The following is a 22,958-nucleotide window of genomic DNA, read 5'->3' as shown; positions in this document are numbered from 1 at the left end:
CTTACCAATTCTCAGTGTAGCATCATCTTTGATCCAGGCCGTTCTGAACTTTGGGATGAGAATCGCTGCAGCAATCAATTCAGGGTCTCTTTAACATCTCGCCAAAACGGTTCTGGATGCCCACTTGAATGGCTTCAACCAACGGCTTGCAGTGCCTCTGTTCAATCTTTATTTTTTTCAGTTTGCTGCTCAGAAGGGAAATCGTCGGAAGAAGCCATCCTATCTGGACTTCCGCTTCTCCTTGGAGGATGTTGATGGACTGGGCGACAGGGCTCATGGTGGTGTAGTACTCTTTGAGGAAAGTGAGCTCAACTGGATGGAACCGGTTAGGGAGAAAACAAACCACTATTTTACAATTATGCATGAATATTGTACCCAAAAATCAGTAACCTAGAAAACATACAAAGCAAGGTTTTACAGTACATTGTGTATGAACCAGTTCCGAGGTTGTCTACAGCTCCTTATAATGGTTTAGTTTACTTGAGAGATTGAATATTTTTATAACCACTAGAGTGCAGTTGTAGGTAGGTTGGTGAAAGCTAGATAGTGTATGTTCAACATATTACTGCATTCTAGTGGTGGTAAAAATATTTAATAGCTCCGGTAAACTAAACCACTAGGAAGGCGAACATAGTATGAAATGAGGACTTTAATGGAGCATAGCACTTTCACCTCAGGGATCATTTCTAAAGGGGTCAAGTGGTTTTTAAACGAGTCTCATTTAAATATGATACAAGTCAGGGACATTCACAGAAGCCATGACAGGCAAAAAATAAATAAATAAATAAAAAATACATAATTCCAACTTACATTGGAACCTTCAATTCTGCACAGATCTCTCTTAAAGCTGGCTCTCCCTTCTCTCTCAGATTCTTGAGTAGCCTTTCCACAGCCATAAACAGCGAGTTCCACCTGGTGGCATTTGGTCGTAGCAGCTGGAGGGAGCAGGCATCTTCCACAGCTTCAGCTGCTTGGCAGGATCTTCCACACTTATTCCACAGCCCATGACACTTGCTGAATGTTGCAGTTTTTTCATAGGTGTGATTGGCAAAGGACAAAAAAGCAGGAAAATATACTGACGTTTAGCATTTACTCCTGATTACTTTTTGCATGCCGATGAGGCAGGGCGAGTAATGTTCTCCTCATTTCCGTAGTTAACCGTTCCTGCTTCAGCAGAGACTTTGGTTTGCCTCCAGGGTCGAAGTTGATGCTAACTTCGGGGCTAACCGTAACCTAGCCTAGCTCCTCCCTCACTTTACCCAGCAGCTGGGAAGCAAGACACGGGAACTTTCCTGGGTCCTGAGGAGCTGCAGCATTTACTCAGAGACAAACAGAAACCTAAACTGTACATTTACTACTACTAGACAACTTTACTGTTAATTTCTTCTCTCCTCCATCACCCACACCTGTCAGCTCTGAGCTCAGCCACCATCTCTCTGTCTCCGGTTTCACCACTCGCTACGCTCTTAAAAAGGAGCCACGCTGCTCTTAAAACACCATGTTTCCATCCAAGCATGTTTATGCGCCATTTCTAACATTGGAGTAGAATTCCCTTGATCGTGGAATCTGACGATTATGCAAAATGATCGCGGTCAGCTCAAATAATCACTATCAGGCGATTATGTAATAATTGTGACAGGCCTAGAGGCAGTATTTTCTAACCATGTCGGGGGAGTTATTCTTATGCGTTTTAGAATAATGTCACTTTCCAGGTCATGTAAGGGGTAGACTACAGAATTTATTATACCTGTCAAAACGAAAATAGGAACTCCACTATGTCTGTCTTTACATTTATTTTGTCCCGTTGTCGGCTTCAGCTAAGAAAGAAATAGTTCGCCCCACACGTCCAAAATTCTTAGAAAACATCAGATAACCTTCCGCAACGATTGCAGGCTCTTTACTGGAGCTCTGCTTTTTTAGTGGTCATTATGACCCGGGTTGACCCAGTGGGCAGTCACACCAAGGAAGCTCCTTCTCCTAACTGACCAGCAGTCTGTAGTGGTGGCGATGTGGTCCACTTTACTCATCTCCTCAGTTACCACGCTTTTCATAGTCTTTGCTAAATCTTCAATCCTTGATCTCAGGGTGACCCGTGTGATGACTTTGACAGTAGGAAGGAGATCTGCGAGAAGCTCTCTGAAGGCTTCATTTTCATTTGTGGATGTGCTCTCTAGATGAAAAATACATGAATAAAATAAATAATATTATTAGTTTAAATGATACTCAAGACATTACTCAACAGTTACCACAATGACAGGTCTGGATTGTTCTAACCACTTTCACCCTGGTGTCCCAATTGTGGGCATGTCCAATTGATAAAAATGTTGGTCAACTGTCAACTATATTTTATCTTTCAAAAATGCCAAATTGTTTAAAAAATAGCAGATGTACAAGCTAAAACATCATGCAGCACATTGAGCTTGGACATCTGCTTTCCCCCCTTTTTTCTTTGTGGTTAACATAAATGCAGTTTTGGTTCCAACTTTTGCAGATGTGCTCTGTATCTGGTAGTTATTATATGCACATACATGCACTTTTTTCATATCTGCTCTAGACCCAGACTGGCAATAGCTGTGCATTACAACAAATACACTAAAAAACAAAAACAAAGCTATTTTATTAAACAGCGTGCTATTTCACTACAGCTCCTATGAACAAAAATGCAGATTTTCAATATTGCTTAACTTCAAGTTACAGATCTTGTGCGATCTGATAATAAGCGCTTGATATTGAAAATATTTATCATGCGGGAGGAAAACTGCCTCCTTCGAATAGGTTAAGATGCTAACCCTGTTTTATCGACACTCCTGCAGAACAATTTGCGCAAGATATTATCTAGAATAAAGTGTAAAATATTGTGGGTGTGTGTGTCGCGTAGGTTTATCCATACTTGTCCACGCCACCACGTGTGATACTAAAGTTACTAGCAACGTTAGCTTGCACGTAATGTTGGCTAACGAAATATGTAGGCTAAAATGTTGGCTAAAACTATGTTTTATCAGGAAATTACATATTTATACTCCTGGCACATGAGATGACATTGGCAGCGATTAACGTTACTTAATTCATTTACCTCAATGTGTTTCTTAAGGTTGGATGGAGAGTTCTTAAACGCCTTTATCTCATGGCACTTTGGCAGGCACAAGAGGCACTTCATTCTGTATGTTTTAGGATTTTCCCCCATCCTAAGGTAGCCAGACATTGTTGCCAGGTATGACCACGGCGGGTGACTGTCGTCTTCTACCGGAGGAGATGCTGTCAGTGTGGTAACGTCTTCCGTGTCTTCCTCATCAACGTGAACTGCGGAGGTAGCCATGTTGATCTCCGCCGTCCCGCGGGCGATATTTTTTTTCGTAGGATAAGTCTGGGAATCTCATTAATATTCATGAGGTGCCGTCATCTTATTGGCAGATCAAGGTGCTTCGTGATTGGTTGATGCAGCTACGTGCGGCTAAACGTTCATTGATGCAGAGTGCAGCATACGGTAAGATTATGGCTCATCAGTCCCACTAATGAGTTATTCATCAAAACTACTAGGTTACGTTAATGTAATAATATCACCATGACAAATATTGGCTGCTCAAAACATCTGAAATAATCTGAATTATCGCCACTAACCGCGAATTCTATCACCATGACAAATATTGGCTGCTCAAAACATCTGAAATAATCTGAATTATCGCCACTAACCGCGAATTAGTGACGGACAGCTAGCACCAGTGTATAAATGGTAGGCTAATTGCATTGTTCCTAAACGGTGAGTTTTGCAGGCGTATTCGTGCGCATTGGTGTGTGTGTGACCCCTACTATATTGTATAAAATTGTGTATTATATTAAATAACCTGGAAAATGATTGACCAATTTTCCAGTCATAGAAAACACATGAAAAATGAGGGAAAAAAAGTAAAATGTCCTGGAAAATGATTTATCACATGGTGACATGAGCTACCAGAGCTCTATTTGACCTTTCCAAATAAGTATCTGGTGATAAAACTAGCAACTTTGAGTTGATCAAAAGTTATCATATAATTTCTAAGCATGTAAGAGATTATTTAATAAATTATAGCCATAGACCGCACATCTACAAATACTAATAAAATACAACTGTCGAAAAGAACACTTCTCCAAAGCTTGAATGGGACGGGGGATGTATAAATGTCCTGGAAAATGATTTCAATAAAAGAGTGGGAACCCTGATAAATGTGGAAACTAAATGATATGAAACATTGCCTCATCAACCAAAAATTCTACGACCCCCCTGCAACACCTCCGCGGACCCCCTGTTGAAGACCTCTGCCTTAATGCACACAAATAAGTAGTAATTTATTGTTGCCACTGAATCAAATCAAACCTCTGATCAACCTTTTTATCAAGGAATGAAAAAATAACAAATAATTATTTACAACATTTTACTAAAGAAATCATGACTGTCATCAACCCAGCTAGTGTGTTAAAAACCACAGTATTTTATCAAAACATCAAACCTCTGGTCAAGGAATGAAAAATAATTATTTACAACATTTTACTAAAGAAATCATGACTGTCATCAACACAGCTAGTGTGTTAAAAACCACAGTATTTTATCAAAACATCAAACCTCCGATCAAGGAATGAAAAATAATTATTTACAATATTTTACAAAAGAAATCATGAATGTCATCATCCAGCTAGTGTGTTCCACCGAGGGTGATGTTCTCTTCCACACAGTGGGCGAGACAATGAGGAGCACTGCTCTTCCTTCCAGTCTTATTATACGGGTGCTCCCTCGCTGAGGCCTTTGTGGGCCGCCCTGATATTAAGGCCCTTCTCCCACCCAGCCTCGCCTTTCTGCGGGCTACAGCTGTGGGCTGGACCCCAATTTGGGTTGTTGTCTGAAGGTGTCCCTTTGGTCTTTGGTACTGGCTCGTCTTGATGACTGGGCCCTTAGCAAAAGTTGAAAGAGCCGACTGCAGGGAACTGTCAGTTTTTAATTTATTGAAGCTGGAGATGAAGGATGTAATGGGTGCTGAAAAGCTGGGGTCATCTCTCAGCTTCTTTTTGAGGCAATCGAAAACCTGCATCAGCTCCTCCTCCAGTCCAGATGTTCCTTGAAGTAGCATGAAAAAACACTGCATCTGAGGAAAGACTTCCCATTACAAGGTGTGTACAGTACAAGGTGTTTATAGTATTACTAAAAATTCATGGTTATAGCCTACTTTTAATGTAGTCTGAAAAAGTACTATTGAATTTAACGGACAGTTTATGTAGGCTACCTTGTATCCTGACATGTTTTGATAGCCTCTTCCTGCTATCTTCCTCATGTGTGTGAAATGTCATGTGATTCATCAGTGGATTTTATTGTTAAGACAACTAAGCTTCAATATATTACCTGACAATAAATCACCTTACGGATCACATCGTATCAACAGCATTGTCTGTTATAAGAATGTTTTAATAGTACTTTTAATGTACTCTGGAAGTGCAACCATGCTTGATTGTCTTTACCTGAGTCAGTCTCAACAGGAGCCACTCCACAATCCAGTGGTTCTTCAGTGTCAGTGCTGACTACAGATGGTTAGACAGAGACAGACAGATAACTGTAAACAAAGGAAAACTCATTCCCATGTAACACCATTTATGATACTGTAGTGGCAAATGAGAAACTGGGTCATGATCATGCAAATGATTAGATTTTGGAATATCCCTTGCAGTCCCAACTGTGCTCTAATTGAGCTTGAGGCTGATAAAAGACCAATGTTTGATGCACCATTTAAATGAGCAACAGGTGCTGCCACAGTTCACCCAAGGCCACAGAAGGGGCCTGAGTAAGACATATGTAGGTTCTTTAGAGCACATCCAAGAATGAGAATAATAAGTGACAAACCCAGGATGATCATAAAGGTAAAAGGATGGTCCATAGGGGCGTGGGGACCCTGGACCACGGGTATAAAATGGGGAGAATCGGCGAGAGATCTCAGTTGCCCCGGGGTAGCCCACGGATGTATATTTTCTGTTTTTGGAAATAAACACCTTTTGGACTGAGGACCTGCTGCTTTGCCTTTGATTTTTTGGACTTCAACCTTGAGCGGATTTTCAGAGTCAGATAGTGCATTAATTGGAAAGATAAGAAAAGTAGTCTCCCACTACATTTTGGCGACGCTAGCCGCGGAGGAGTGACCGGCACACAGCCTGCGGCAAAGGGACTGGGCGGGAAAGGACGGCGGAACTCAGGCGCGCCCCACATCCACCATTAAGGTGAGACAAATTTATTATTATTATTATTTTACATGAGTAATGCTGTCCGCTCCTTCCCAGCAAGTCTCAGGTATTTTGCTAAAACCTCTCCAAAAGAACCTAAAACTGATAAAAATTAAAATTAAAATAAATTAAAAAAATATATAAAATTAAATTAAATTAAATTTTAAATTGTAAAAATAATAACCTGAATTGAGGTATTTAAATGGCGTGACAGCAGTCTTCAGGTCAAAATCGTGAGTATGTGTGATTAATGATTATATATGTATGTTTAAGTCATATTATGTAAATGTGTGATTTAGTCAAGTCAATTCATGCGTGCATGTGAATTATGTCTGAATATTAATGTTCATGCATAGCCTGTCCTAATCAAATTTTAATGGTAAAACAAAAATATGCATGAAGACAGATGGATAAATGTGAAAGGATGCTTTTTAACATGTTAATTTGCATGTGGATTTGTATGTGTTTGAGTCTATGAAGTGGAATAATATGGTATTTTGTAAAATATGCGGCAGTACCAAGAATGATGACACAAGAAAATAGTACTAATCCATTATCTGTTGAAACAAATAATTCTAGCTGTGAAGAGTAAGGAGGAGGGACAGATCAGCTGAGGATAAAATGCGTGTTAATGTCTGAACAAGTTGTTATCGTTGTCTAAGTGTCTAATCAGTTGTTATCGTTGTTTAAAGAGTCTGAATAAGTCGTTAAATAAGTTGTTGTTGTGGTTTGAGATTTAAACAATAGCTCGTTGCGACCCGGGTGAAGGGTCAAGAGAACTGGCGGTCTTACGTATAATCACCGTGCCCTCTCCGGGGTGATTTAGATGCGGGAAGTTCTGTATGGCAGGGAAGCCAGGTCATCGTGCCCTCTCTGGGATGACTAAAATAAGATAAAAGGATCCAGAGACAGCGCCTAAGTAAGAGGGCTGTGACATAGTAGTGAAACAGCTGTAGAGTAGAAAAAAAAAAAAAGAAAATAGCATAAGGCCTTTGTAAATATATGTACAAAAAAAGCATGAAAGTTGAAATATGCATGAATATATGTCATAAAAATAAAAGAGGAGTATGAGTACTGTGTAAATAATAAAGAGAATAATTGAGGCAGAACAAGTTATAAGAAATAAAATTATATTAAGAAATAAATTATTAAGAAATATTAAGAAAATAAAAGCAGTAAAACGCAGTAAAGAAGAAATTAAGAAAACATTTTTTTGACAAAAATATGTAAATAATAAATAATATATAATATATAACAATAATATAATAATATTGAAATTGATTAAGAGAAAAAGAGATTAATAATTGGAGGGCCAGAAGAGGAGCAGTCTAATCTAAAAAGATAACGGCGGCAAGAAAGAAAAATAGAAGATAAAAGCAGCGTGGGGCCTGCTGTACCAGTTAGCGTCTAACAGAATGGGCATAACGCACAGTAAGCGGCCGACGGGATTGACACCAGTTGAACTAGTAATGTTGAAACACCCAACACAAAAGAGAAAAATCCAGGAGTGCATGAAAAAGTGGCACAGAGTATCCTCCGGAGCCACTAAGTGGCCGATAACAGGGACTTTTGACCTAAATTATTGTGGGCCCGAATAGAGGCTGAATTACTGAGAAAGACCTAAAAAATGATAAAAAAGCATCAAAATAAAAAGATGAATCACACTGAACAGAGAGATGTGCTGCAGTACTTCAAAATAGAAGGAACACAGAGGCTAATGGCAGTACAACAAAAAAGGGAGCAGAATAAAACAAAGCCCACTGCTCCGGTCTTAGAAGCACAAACACCGCCACCGCCATACGTGTCTGGGGAGGAAATAAGACAGTTTCCACTGAGAGAAGTGGATGGGAGAATAGTGGGAAAACTTACAGTAGACTTGAGAGAGAAAACGGAACATCAGAAGCAGATAACACACACAAAAGCCAAAAGATTAGTGAAGACCTTGAAACTAGCCAACGCTCAGCACAGCACAAAAGAACACACAGTCAGGGTAGTATTTCAGAGGATTTAGACCACAGCCAAACCTCTGAGCATTTAGCAGAAAATTTAGACAGAGAAGGAAGCGACCATGACAGTGATGTGACTGATCTTGACCGTGACTTATCGCCAGCACCGTCCGAAACACAGACGGTGAAAAGCAGAGAGCAACAACAACATGGTACAGCACGTCACTCTACTCCAACACAACATGCACTAGACCCTAAAGTGTTCGAGGAGTTCAGCAGGATGATGGAGAAGCTGGAAGAAAGTCAAAAACCACATGCACACAGACTCCCCTGTGAAGACAGAAGGGGAGTGAGAGAATGGCTCAAGTACTCCCACCCAGGCGACAGACAGTTGCACAGAGGCCAAATTGAACCATGGGAAATGGAGTTTGGAATACAAAGATGCAGAGAAATAGAAGAAAAAATAGAAACTGGAGAGGCCACATGGGAGGAAAAGCAGTGGTACCATGAATGTAAAGCACAGACGGAAGCGCAAGAGCATTAAATCATAATCACTATCATGATGCTAAACCCTTTGGACACTATCGAACAAAAATATGGGAGGCATTACGAAACAAGTATCCATCTAAAATGGATCCATCCAAGCTGGAAAGGCAGACTTTGAAAGAAGGAGAAAATCCAACACAGTTTTTACATGAGTTTCAAAGAAAGTGGAAAGAAGAAACTGGAAGTGACTGGAACGCAAATGAAGCATCTAAAGCTTTGTTCAAGCTGTATGTGAAAAATGCCATGCCAAAAGAAGTACAAAATAAACTAAACCAAGTAGTTGGCCTGATGAAAATGGACTGGCCTGTGTTTTCAGAACACATTGTACATTATATGGATACATACAGAGCTGAAAAGTCAAGCCAAGAAGAACAGAGCAGAATGTTAGCTGGGAAGCTAACACAACTCCAGATTGGAGAATTGACCAAGACCATCAAGAAAGACAAAGATAAGGCTAAATACCAAGCATCAGTGACAACTACAGCATCACAAATCAAGCCTAATCCTGCACCTGAGGTAAAAGCTGAGCCAGCAATCACTCAGGCACCAATGTTTGCAGCAGCAGCGGCACCACCACAAACTCTGCAACAGCCCTCAGCTGTCCAGCAACCAAACTATGCAACAGCTCCAACAACAATGCAACAAGCTCCTCCAATACACGTGCATTTTGACCAAGGAGGAAACGCCGGCTACCCGCCACAGGGTAGAGGAAGAGCAAATCAAAATGGAGGACCGCCACAAAGAGGAAGATGGAGAAGAGGACCTCCACAAATGCAATACCAACGTCAACAGCCTTCATATGGCCAACCAGCACAAAACACACAACGACAAAACAGCCAATGCTGGGGATGTGGACAATCTGGACACTTGCAGAGAAACTGCCCAACCAATCCCTGGATGGGACCCGCAGCACAATGGCAATAGGGATGCCCAGAGAAACCTGAAGGGGAAGTTATAACACCTGTTCTAACCATGCAACCACAAACTGAGCCCACCATAGAGGTAACAATACAGAATCGTCAGCATAATTTTATGGTGGACACAGGAGCAACACACTCCTGTATTGGAAAAGAAGGAGCTGGGCTTCCCCTTTCATCAGCAAAAATTCGGACAGTTGGTTTCTCTGGGAGGACTCAAATAATACCAATGACAGAACCAGTTCCTATGAAAATTGCAGGAAGAACTGTTTATGCGCCACTACTCTACTCAGTTGACACACCCATCAATCTATTAGGAAGAGACATTTTGTGTACACTACAAGCAAGAATAATGTGCACACCGGATGGCTTACATTTCGATCTGCCAGAAGGAAATCTGCAGACATTAATGGCACCAGTGATGGAACAACATATGGTGACCAAAGAAGCACATGTATATTGGATGAAAATAACCTCACCAAACTCTTTTCTGCATCAAGAATGGGAAACATGGAAGCTATTTGTTACACACTATTATGAAGCAGCCCAAGAACCCACTCTTCCACTTCACTGTGCCATGATGTATGATGCTGATGGTGAACAAGAGGACTATGATGCATGTTGGAACGAACTGATTAATCACACCACGACAGTCATACAATATGAGGACATCATAATGGGACCTCAAGGAACAGCAGCAGCAGTCAGGCTCTCAGAAGATATGAAAGAGTGGTTTCAAGATCCTAACTCATCACCCCATGTGACATTGCTGGTGGTAGCTGGACATGAATCACATGAATTAGGACCAATGATAAAAGAAGCTCAACAAATCCAAGAATGGATTTCCACAGACAATCAATATATCCATACGTCACCAGATGGACATTTTCTGAGAATTTCATACAAAAAAGCTGACGAAGTGATTGCAGAAAAAGTGTTGTTGCCCACAGAAGAAAAGACACAAATGTTCTTGACCAAAGATCATGAAGACCTGTTGTCAGAAGTCCCGCCACAAGTATGGTCAGCACATAAAACTGATGTTGGTTTAGTGAAATCAGCAACCCCACAGCAATTTCAAATAAAAACAGACGTACGTTTACCATACCAAAACAATATCCTCTCAGACAGGAAGCAATCAATGGCATAAAACCAACTATAGAAGGATTATTAGAGGCAGGAGTTCTAATAAAGACTAAAAGCCTGTGCAATACACCAATTTTTCCAATAAGGAAACTAAATTCCAACGACTATAGGTTGGTGCATGATCTAAGAGCAATAAACGCCATAGTAACAGAAGAAACACCAATCGTACCAGATCCACATACATTACTGTCCAACATTCCTCCGGAGACAAAATGGTACACGGTAATAGACTTGTGCTCTGCATTTTTCAGTGTGCCAGTTCATCCAGAGTCACAATATCTGTTTGCATTTACTTATCAAGGACAGCAGTACACTTACAGCAGACTGCCACAAGGGTTCGTGCACTCTCCATCAATATTTAACAAAGTTCTAGCAGAAGACCTGTAACATTTAAATGTTCAGTCCACCACTTTGATGTATGTTGATGACATTCTCATATGCTCAGACAGCCAAGAGCAGTGCAAAAAGGACTCAATTACAGTTCTGAAAGCACTAGCAGCAGGTGGACATAAGGTCAGTAAAAGCAAACTGCAGTTTTGTCAACAAACAGTAGAATACTTAGGCCGGCAACTGAGTGGGAATAAAAGACAAATTGCACCCTCTCAAGTTGAAGCTGTAACAAAGGCTCCGAAACCGCAAACGGTGGGGCAAATGTTGTCTTTTCTGGGCATGACTGGTTACAGCAGACCATGGATATGTGACTATGCAATCAAAACAGCTCCATTGAGAGCTCTGATACATGCTGCAGGGCAGACAAACAGGTCAGCCCAGTTAAATTGGACAAAGGAAGCCGAAAAAGCATTCTTCCTCCTTAAAACAGATATGCAGACTGCCCCCGCTCTGGCCACCCCAGATTATAGTAAACCATTTCATCTTTATGCAGCTGAACAACAAGGTTATGCATGTGCTGTGTTAATGCAGGATTCCCCCACAGGAAAACAACCATTGGCTTATTATAGCACAAGACTGGATAACATAGAAGAAGGCCTGCCTCCCTGATATCAGGGATTAGCTAGCTTTGACCAGATCCCGAGGGAGGCTGGGGACATTGAGTCCGAATGGGCCTTGTTCTCCGCCTCCATTGTTGACGCGGCTGTTCGGAGCTGTGGCCGTAAGGTCTCCGGTGCCTGTCGTGGCGGCAATCCCCGAACTCGGTGGTGGACACCGACAGTAAGGGATGCTGTCAAGCTGAAGAAGGAGTCCTATCGAGCTTGGCTGGCTCGGGGGACTCCTGAGGCAGCTGACGGGTACCGGCAGGCCAAGCGTGCTGCAGCACGGGTGGTCGCGGAAGCAAAGACTCGGGCCTGGGAAAAGTTCGGGGAGGCCATGGAGAAGGACTACCGGTCGGCCTCGAGGAAATTCTGGCAAACCATCCGGCGCCTTAGGAAGGGGAAGCAGCACCCCGCCAACACTGTTTACGGTGGAGGCGGGGAGCTGTTGACCTCGACTGGGGATATCGTCGGGCGGTGGAAGGAGTACTTCGAGGATCTCCTCAATCCCACTGACACGTCTTCCATAGAGGAAGCAGAGGCTGGGGACTCGGAGGTTGATCCATTCATCACCCAAGCCGAAGTCACCGAGGTAGTCCGGAAGCTGCCCGGTGGCAAAGCACCGGGGGTGGATGAGATCCGCCCTGAGTACCTCAAGTCTTTGGATGTTGTGGGGCTGTCTTGGCTGACACGTCTCTGCAACATCGCGTGGCAGTCGGGGACAGTGCCTCTGGACTGGCAGACCGGGGTGGTGGTCCCTCTATTCAAAAAGGGGGACCGGAGGGTGTGTTCCAACTACCGGGGGATCACACTCCTCAGCCTCCCTGGTAAAGTCTATTCCAGGGTACTGGAGAGGAGAATTCGGCCGATAGTCGAACCTCGGATTCAGGAGGAACAATGCAGTTTTCGTCCTGGCCGTGGAACACTGGACCAGCTCTATACCCTCAGCAGGGTGCTGAAGGGTTCATGGGAGTTTGCCCAACCAGTCCACATGTGTTTTGTGGACTTGGAGAAGGCATTCGACCGTGTCCCTCGTGGCATTCTGTGGGGGGTGCTTCGGGAGTACGGGGTCGAGGGCCCTCTACTAAGGGCTGTACGGTCCCTGTACGACCGGAGCAGGAGCTTGGTTCGCATTGCCGGCAGTAAGTCAGACCTGTTTCCAGTACATGTTGGACTCCGGCAGGGCTGCCCTTTGTCACCGGTTCTGTTCATTATTTTTATGGACAGAATTTCTAGGCGCAGTCATGGGCCGGAGGGGATCTGGTTCGGGAGCCACCGGATTTCATCCCTGCTTTTCGCAGATGATGTTGTCTTGTTGGCTCCTTCGAGCCGGGACCTCCAGCATGTTCTGGGGTGGTTTGCAGCCGAGTGTGAAGCAGTTGGGATGAGAATCAGCACCTCCAAGTCTGAGGCCATGGTTCTCGACCGGAAAAAGGTGGCTTGTTCCCTCCAGGTTGGGGGAGAGTTCCTGCCTCAAGTGGAGGAGTTTAAGTATCTCGGGGTCTTGTTCACGAGTGAGGGAAGGATGGAGCGTGAGATTGACAGGCGGATCGGTGCGGCGGCCGCAGTAATGCGGTCGTTGTATCGGTCTGTCGTGGTGAAGAGAGAGCTGAGCCGAAAGGCGAAGCTCTCGATTTACCGGTCAGTCTACGTTCCTACCCTCACCTATGGTCATGAACTTTGGGTCATGACCGAAAGAATAAGATCCCGGATACAAGCGGCCGAAATGAGTTTCCTCCGCAGGGTGGCAGGGCGCTCCCTTAGAGATAGGGTGAGGAGCTCTGTCACGCTGGAGGAGCTCGGAGTAGAACCGCTGCTCCTCCACATCGAGAGGAGTCAGCTGAGGTGGCTTGGGCATCTGTATCGGATGCCCCCTGGACGCCTCCCTCGGGAGGTGTTCCAGGCATGCCCCACCGGGAGGAAGAGACCCCGAGGAAGACCCAGGACACGCTGGAGTGACTATGTCACCCGGCTGACCTGGGAACGCCTTGGGATCCTCCCGGAGGAGCTGGAGGAAGTGTCCGGGGAGAGGGAAGTCTGGGTATCCCTGCTCAGGCAGCTGCCCCCGCGACCCGGCCCCGGATAAGCGGCAGATAATGGATGGATGGATGGATGGATGCTTATAAAAAGGCATCAGTCTTGACAATGGGACATCCTGTTACATTATATACATCACATCAGTTACATGCCATGCTAACCAGCCCACGGTTTGTATTAACTCAAGCCAGAAGAACTGGTTATGAAGTTTTGTTATCAGGAACAGAACTTACAATACAGCGATGCAACACTATAAACCCAGCGACAAGAATGGTGTTGCCCACTGATGGCTTTCCTCATGATTAAAGAAACAGATAGTTTCATGAAAATACGCGAGAATTTGTACTACCAACCAATCCCATCAGAGCTAACATTATTTGTAGATGGATCTTGCGTACGAGGTGACATAGGTAATTGTGCAGGATATGGAGTTGTGCAGTTGAACCCAGATAATACATTCACCAAACTCCTATCAGTGCGTTTAGATCAACCATGTTCAGCTCATTAGCAGAGATAAAAGCCCTAACTGCAGCTTGTAAGTTAGGTGCAGGAAAAAGGGCAACTATCTATACCGATAGTGCTTATGGTTACGGTGTTTGTTAGATTAATGCCAGTATTTGGAAACAGCGAGGTTTTGTTCGTGCAGATGGCACTCCTGTAGTACATGGACATGGAGTGTCAGAGCTAATCCAGGCAATACAATTGCCTACAGAATTAGCTATAGTTAAGTGCGCAGCACATCAGACCAACGACTCACTGGTAGCTAGAGGAAATAATTTAGCTGATGAGGCAGCAAAAGAAGCTACAGGGCAAGCAACTCAAGCCCCAATTTTGTTTGAGCAAGACTGTGCCCCTATAACCAGTTTAACCTCACTAATAGAGGTACAAAACCAAGTCCCAGAAGCAGAAAAACGCTTATGGGTTCAAAGGGGGGCAATCAGAACAGTGACCCCCCATGAAGGACTGTGGAGAAGCAGTCATGGACACTTTGTCCTACCTCTGTCATTGCTAAAGATAGCAATAAAGAAAATGCATGAGCCAGATCATTGTTCACGAGCTCAGGTTTTGAGAAAACTACAAGCAGTATGGTGGTCTCCATACATGATGGCAATGGTAGATAGAGAATTGGCCATATGTATATATTGTCCAAAATATAATGTTCGCAAATCATTCGCTCATCCATTGGCTCATATCCCAGTACCAGAAGGCCCATTTAGGCATCTGATGATGGATTATGTAGACATGCTGGATAGAGTTCAAGGCAAAAGATATATGTTTGTGGTAATTTGCTGATTCAGTAGATGGGTAGAGGCATGCCCAACTTCTAGAAATGATGACAGAGCAGCTGCTAAATTTTTGTGTACAGAGGTGTTCCCCAGATTTGGCATGCCAGACACCATCTCATCAGACAGCGGACCGCACTTTGTGTCCTCTGTCATAAAAGAAATGTTTAAAACACTTGGAATGCAACAGAAATATGGATGTGTGTATCACCCACAGTCACAAGGTTCTGTAGAACATGCAAATGGTGTATTAAAAACTAAAATAGCCAAAATCATGGCTGGCAGTAATGGTAAACTCACCTGGGTGGATGCTTTGCCATTAGCACTAATGTCTATGCGCTCGCAAACTAACAGACTAACCCATCTAACCCCGCATGAAATGCTTAATGGACGCCCAATGCCTCTGCCACAGTGCAGAGGCCCTATAGAGGGACCACCGCTTCAGCAGCTGGAGTGAGAATTGGGGGACTATTTACGGGGTTTAACTCAAATCCAGAGACTTGTCTTCCAACAGGTGAAAGAAGCCAATAAAGGAGACGATAAGGGAATTCCAGTGGTTGTTCGTGAGACTCAAGTGGGAGACCAGGTGTTCGTGTGAGTATTTAGACGCCAGTGGCACGAGCCCCATAGGGAAGGGCCATTTAAGGTGGTACTTACTACACCCTCAGCCTTTAAAGTAGAAGGTAAGAACTTTTGGTACCATCGTAACCACTGCACCCATCACCGACCGCCAGACTCGCCTGGGCATTTGCCTGAGCATGCTGAAGGGGCTGCGGAAGGCACCCCCCACACCTGGTCCCACTGCATCGCCTCAAGGGGAACGACGTTCAGCCCGATTACGGGCCCGACGTGACGGTACCCCCCTATCACGTACTGATCATAGTATTGGAGCGGCTGCAAAGAATGATGCCGCCAGCACTGCCACAGGCGGTGACACTCCAGAAAGTGCAAGTGCAGGACCGTCTGGCCTGCAAGATACAGACTGCCCACTCACGCCTGGGGGGGCGTTCTCTGACTCAGATTAGTTTGTTTGTTTTCTTTTTCTTTGTGCTAACCCTTTCAGGTTTCGCAAGGGGGGAGGGAGAAGGAGAAGTCCTAATGACACAATCCTTTTCCGCCACTATCAACACACCACATGTTAATTGTGTACTTGCCATGATTATGTTAGCCACTGATAAAGGCATGTTACAAATAGGAGAACCACATCACTTTCTGTATGTAACAGTGGACACATATGAGTATGTACTAACCACCGACATCACAACAGCCAACGCTCCAGGTAAACATTGGGTGGGATTACCCCGCACCGCTGACTGCCGAGAAGAAGGGATGGTGACATTGCAGGTAATATGCACCAACACATCATGTCAGGAGGTAGAAACAAACCAGGAAATGACAACAGTAGAAGCTAGCAAGTGGATTCAGCTGATGAACAAGCGAGAAAAACGAGATTTGGCCAAACTAAAAACTACACAGTGGGACTCAAACATGTTTCAACAGTGGATAACCTACTCAGCTGAAGCAGTGTACAAAGCACAGAATAAAGACCGACAAGAGTGTATTGCATGTTACAACGCCAAAAGAATACCACAGCTCATGCCACTGCCAGGAAGTCACATAGGTGACTGTTCAGACCTAACTGAATGTTTTGCTTTTTGTACAATGCACATGGCAGGGAAATTGGATGGATGGAGTAAAGACTCACAGATATGCCCATATAGATTTAAAAAGCATGACAGCTATGACATAGCAACAGCAATGCCACCTGTGGTATGTAAACCTGATAAACTACTCTTCCCTTTCTGTGTAGTGCGAGGAGAAGAGTTGGAATATGTAACCAAAAGATCCACACCCAACATGACGGATGCAGCAGGACTGGTGAGATGCAGCAAGGAAACCTGGTATCCAACCACTGACACCCGAAACACCACAGCCACCATCAAAATGTGTGAAACCAGCCCAAAGGCCCGTATCAGGTGTGGTCAGGTTGTGCCAAATGGAGGACAGACTGGACACAATGGCGGAGGCATACATATAAAAGTGGAGGGCAGGTTTCAACTCATCCCAGGGCCTGGCAACGGGCGTATCCGCCTCATCAGGAGCAAGAGTGGCTCCACACCATCAAGGAGTCTCCCCAACGGGGAACTTGTTCAGCCCAGCGAGCCCGGACGGCAAGGAGGACAGAGGACTCCATCGCATAGAGCCCATCAGACCTGCACTACGAGGCAGGTGGGCCCAACAGCTAGCCCAACCACTACAAGATGAGTTTGCTGCAGACGACGTGGGAAAGCTCAGTGGTGTGCTGCCACAGCCACTGAGCACATACCCATCACGCCGACACGCTGAGACTGCAATAGGCAACCTGCCTAAACCTGTGTACCGCACCCTGCAAACATGCCTGTCACCCCAAGCACACGACATGATAATCAAAATCAGGAGAAACGTACTTGTGCGCAAACGCGCAGTTAAAGCCGTGCAGCTACAAATGGACAATGGGCACCTGAACGCCTCTCTGACAAACCTGCAAAGTAGAGTTACAGAGCTGCAGGCAGAGAATGCACACTTGCAGATGATGGTGAAGCAACTGCAGCGCCAAAAGGATAGCTTGCTGAAATTCTGCAATGAAAGACTGCAACAACAAAGAGCAGCATTGGCGATGTTCAACACAGGGGTGACTACAGTGGGAAATAGTCACTACCCTGATAATGGCCAGAGGGGTACTTACAACAGTGCCCAATAGAGGACAAAACATGAGTCGAGCACTGCTGTATGACGCAGCTTATGTAAATAGATGGGAACAATGGAGAGAGCTACGTGACCAACATGTTCCTGCCGGGAGAACGGTAGGAGGCTGGTCATATGGAGACTTTTTGACACCCTACGTCCAATATATAGATAAAGACTCAGACATTCGCTGCCAAGCCCCAGGCCCCAAAATAATAAACACATTAGTTGGTTATGTACCACAACTCCAGCATCGGGATGACTGGTACGAACCCTGGAAGCAAGCATCAGATCCCATTACCCCCTACTTACAGTGGAATGCATCAGAAGACCTACGATTAAATTGGATGCTGGTTAACAGAAATCACAGAAGATCCCTCCTCAGACAAATTGAGGAAACTGAAACCTACCGCTATTGGGACGAGGGGTTTGCATTGTTGCAAGGTGAGACTCTGACTGACAATATCATGCCCTTGAACCACAACTTACGTGTGCAGACTGTGAACTATCTGGTGACAGCAACATATGTATTGTTCCTCTGGACATATCCTTTTTTCAACCAGAGCCGCAATCTTTTCACCATATATCCTGGGCTAAAAACTATGTCCTATGCCCTGAGGTTTCACAGTAGCCAGGAAGTCATCAACATTATGGATAATGGACAAAATGTGATCTGGTCAAATGTGCCAGCAAAAATGCAAGCCTGGCTAAAGTTGCTGTCCGCACCTGGAGTGGAGAAACCCAGGTGGAGACAGCAGGACAGAGCCATCGGTACCTACATTCCCCAGGAAGAAGGGTGAGGTATCAAAACGGAAACTACCGTGCAAGAGAGAGAGAGTTTGACAGGTTTATAAATGGAGCTCCAGCAATTGTACGACGATCCTTTGGATTCAATACAGTTATGTGGGATCACTTGTTGTAAATGTGTAGTTATGATGAAATGAGTGTTTGATAAAGGTAAGAGGGCACTCATCTGTGAAGGTAACGTCAGAAAGCTGATTGCCGTAACAAGCACGAGAAAGGTTTTAAACCAGTGTGGTTTACAGGAAACCAGTAAGTTCATAGGGGCACTGGTGGAATGTTTTTTGGAAAACAATAATAGCAAAAAAATATATATATATATAAGGAGGTTAATCTCCATAAGTGGTACATAGACATAGGTTGACAAAACCAATGTTGAGATGATAGACAAAGGTTGCAAAGGTTGTTAAAACCAATGTTGACAAAGTGATTGTCACCTATATATATATATTACTCTTAATCACTTTAATATAATCATATGTGCACAAGTTATTAATTATGCATGAAATAAAGCACATGTAGTTCTAGATGATTACACTTTGTGGTATTAAATATGATTCACAATGTAGCATTAGTAGATTATATGTTAACCATGTAGTTTTAATCCATCCACGAGGGGTAAACTGTCCATACAAATTACCCAGCCGTGTTTTTTTTAAAAGTCCTGCTCTATTATTAGACTATAATTTCTCTATCTTACTATGGAAACAGGCAAAAAAAAGTATTTTTGAAAAATCTCAACAAAAACAAAAAGACAATATGAGTATCTCATGACGATGATCTAATAACTGTTGATCTAGTGTTTACTTGTGTTGACTTAAGGTGGATTACCGCCACAAGAATGTGTACCCATTTAATGTCATGGACTTAAATGTGTTTATTAAGCATGTGTAATGTGTTTTATCATCATTTATATATCTCTAATTTACCATTGAGTTTAAAGTGTTTCGCCATTTGATTTTGAAGTTCTTCTGTGTTGTATGCAGCACCAAAAGGACAGGTCAGTTTGAACAGTGGGCCACATGATGGGGCCTTTACCTCTCAGAAACAGCTAAATTGGAGAGGATGTTTCCCCCATCATGTTGCCAGGTCAGAATAGAAATCTATTAATGAATATCACTGGGTCATCTGTTTGAGGGCCGGTCCAGAAGATGGCTCAGGGAAAACTCTCAACTATCCTCTTGATAGTTGAAGCACTTCCCTATGGGTTGATACTCATTGTCAGTCTTGTAGGTTGGAGTTGCATTTATATCGTTTGAAACCATATATACTATGTTTTATTTACATTAAATTCATGCTATTGTTTGTATTGTGTTGACTTGTGTGAGCTCTCCCGGGTCATTGGTGGAAATATTGGTCCTTTTTTTTTAAGGACCAAAGGGGGGACTGTAGTGGCAAATGAGAAACTGGGTCATGATCATGCATGTGATTAGATTTTGGAATATCCCTTGCAGTCCCAACTGTGCTCTAATTGAGCTTGAGGCTGATAAAAGACCAATGTTTGATGCACCATTTAAATGAGCAACAGGTGCTGCCACAGTTCACCCAAGGCCACAGAAGGGGCCTGAGTAAGACATATGTAGGTTCTTTAGAACACATCCAAGAATGAGAATAATAAGTGACAAACCCAGGATGATCATAAAGGTAAAAGGATGGTCCATAAGGGCGTGGGGACCCTGGACCACGGGTATAAAATGGGGAGAATCGGCGAGAGATCTCAGTTGCCCCGGGGTAGCTCACGGATGTATATTTTCTGTTTTTGGAAATAAACACCTTTTGGACTGAGGACCTGCTGCTTTGCCTTTGATTTTTTGGACTTCAACCTTGAGCGGATTTTCAGAGTCAGATAGTGCATTAATTGGAAAGATAAGAAAAGTAGTCTCCCACTACAATACAAGCCTGTGTACAGACCTGAGTTGGTCTCATTTGGAGGAAACTCCATGGGATTTGCATCGCTGCCACCTTCTAAAGGATAGTTCATTCTAGTTAAGTTAATATGAACAATCAATTAATGCTGATTACATGGTCAAAACATTTCAGTCAGATAAGTCTAGATTGAGTTCAATATTTTTTTTTTTGGCACAAACATTTTGCATAACTGAAGCAGAGCATAAATAATTTTAGCATGACTGAAGCAAGCTTTGCATCAGGCTCTATCCCATTGTATTCATTTCCCCATGAATGATCTGCTTGACAGACATTGCAGGGAATGAATAGCAGACCCTCCCCACAGAGGATCGTAGAAACAGAGCCCACAGGTGGATGTGACGAGCAGTGACAAGCAGAAGGGGTGGCAGCAACAGCCAATATCAGCAGCAGGGCAGCAGCAGAGCAGCAGCAGAGTGGCAGAGACAGCAGCAGAGTAACCAGGAATGATCAGGTAAGCAAGTGGTTTAAATATCCCACTCTAATCAGATGGGGAGAGCATGTGACTGTCATGTAAAAAAAAAAAAAACAAGAAAAAAACTGTTTAAACTGAGTTTAAAATCAATCTGAAACACATTTGTTTTGTGGTCCTTTTCTGGATGAGTAGGCTGTGTCCCAAAGTTGTGTATTTTTATATGACCTGTTTAGGCTAACGGAAATGCCAATTTTCATTAGGAGCTAAAGCTAGTTATTTCATTGGTTTGTTTATTATGTAACGAAATGTATTTGTGTGTTTTTTACTGTCTTTCATGTATATGTTTGAAGCTGCATTATTTGATACAGAATGACTGTTTAAAAACTTTGATTTCAAGCTCAATATGACATTATATACAGCGCTCTATTAGAGGTTGTCTTTATGTTAAAATGTTTGTTTTTTAAAGTGATTTTTCTGTTATTAAAACATTGATTGTAGCAGTTCAAAATTACTTCACCTGGGAGAATCTTGTAAGGCTACTATGTATATATGATACGTTTATTATTATAAAGGGAAGATTTTTTGTTATTTTTTTTTTTTTTATTTCTGTCCCCTCTTACAGTGTGTTCCAGAGTGTGGGGATGCTACAAAACGTACCTGAACAATCGCCTCACAGTCAACATCGCCATGGTGGATGTTTTTCAACTGCTTCCCTCTGTTGTTGGCGACATTGGTGAGGCGGCGATGTAGTACTCTTCCATGCGCATTGTAACAAAGCTAACCAGCTGTGTGACATTGTATGCCTTCAGTCTGTAGAGGACCTTCTCTTTCAGAATGCGCATTGCACTCTCCACGTAGTTATTCGTGTGGTTTCCTCTTGTTGGCAGTTCAGACTGGAGGCAGATGGCCCACTCTTCTCTCCTTCTGAAGACCTCAGCAAGGTGTCGGAGGAACTTTGGGTACTTCTGTGCTGTTGGCTCTTGAGTCAGCACCCTGTAGCTGTCTTCCAGGGATGATGGGGTGCCGGCATACATGATGTGCCTGAACAAGCTCATCATGTGAGAACGATGGGCTTTGGCGACCCCATTGTGGGAGTTCCACAGCCATCTCCACATGGCCTGAAGCAAATGGAACACGCACAGGATGAGGGTGGTGCCTGGATAGACAGCGTTGAGGGACTGTAGCAAGGCCAGGCAGTCGTCAGTCAGTATGACCTGGGGACCTTCCTCCTGACGTCCGAAAAAGCTCTCCGCTGGCAGGATGCTGTTGAGGAGTGCTGAGTTATAGGAGGCAGAATTCTAAATGGGAGTTTTGAATGGAGCTCCATACACCTCATTGTACTTAAATGTAAGTCACATTCCTCATATTTTTTTAATGCCTATTATGCCCACCTTACCCACCTGTAGCAGAACTGGAGATCGGGGCAGACAGAGCGATCTGCGGCAGCAAAAATGTAGTTCTCCCCCTCTCTTTCCTGCAGGTCAAATTTCAGCGTGTCAAGGGCCGATGAGGGAGAGTGCCCACTCTGGAACAGGGCCTGTAATTTGTTGCAGGTGTCCTGGCAAACATCCCTGTTTTTAAGTGCTACAGCACATGAGAGCCGATGGTTGTGCTCATTCTGGAGGCTTATTTTGAAAAAAAATCCCTCCAGGATATGTGGATCTTCTGACCTGACATAAAATGGATATGTGAAAGGTATATAATTAATCCACACACACCAGATTCAGCAAAAACAGTCCAACTATCATTGGAGTCAAAAAAGTACTAACCTTGACTTTCTCCCTTTACTGAAGCACTGCCTTTTCAGGACTAGGTACATGGTGGCAGGACAGGAGGTGTTTTTTGTCACCTTGCCAGCACTTCCCCGGGTGTTATGCTACGACCTTAAGTCCACCTACAGATGATGTAGAAAAGAAGAAAAATCTGGTAAGTGGTGTACACACAACGTTAAGGAGATGTGGGGGGTGGACTGTTTAGTACTAACCCTATACTTA

At 43.7% G+C, this 22,958-nt stretch overlaps 1 long non-coding RNA gene across 1 annotated transcript; it reads right to left on the bottom strand.

Annotated features, from left to right (window-relative positions):
• Window positions 1–209: 209 nt before the first annotated feature.
• On the bottom strand, window positions 210–21,693 carry LOC141018095 (uncharacterized). The gene is made up of 3 exons (XR_012180696.1): window positions 21,622–21,693; window positions 811–1,014; window positions 210–312 (listed from the first exon to the last, which is right to left on the bottom strand). It is a non-coding gene; the product is annotated as an uncharacterized lncRNA (long non-coding RNA).
• Window positions 21,694–22,958: the final 1,265 nt, after the last annotated feature.

Source organism: Pagrus major, chromosome 22, assembly GCF_040436345.1.
Source record: "Pagrus major chromosome 22, Pma_NU_1.0".
Taxonomy (NCBI): Eukaryota; Metazoa; Chordata; class Actinopteri; order Spariformes; family Sparidae; genus Pagrus; species Pagrus major.
Note: the sequence above shows the minus strand (reverse complement) of the source record. Positions and strands in the feature narration are given on the sequence as shown.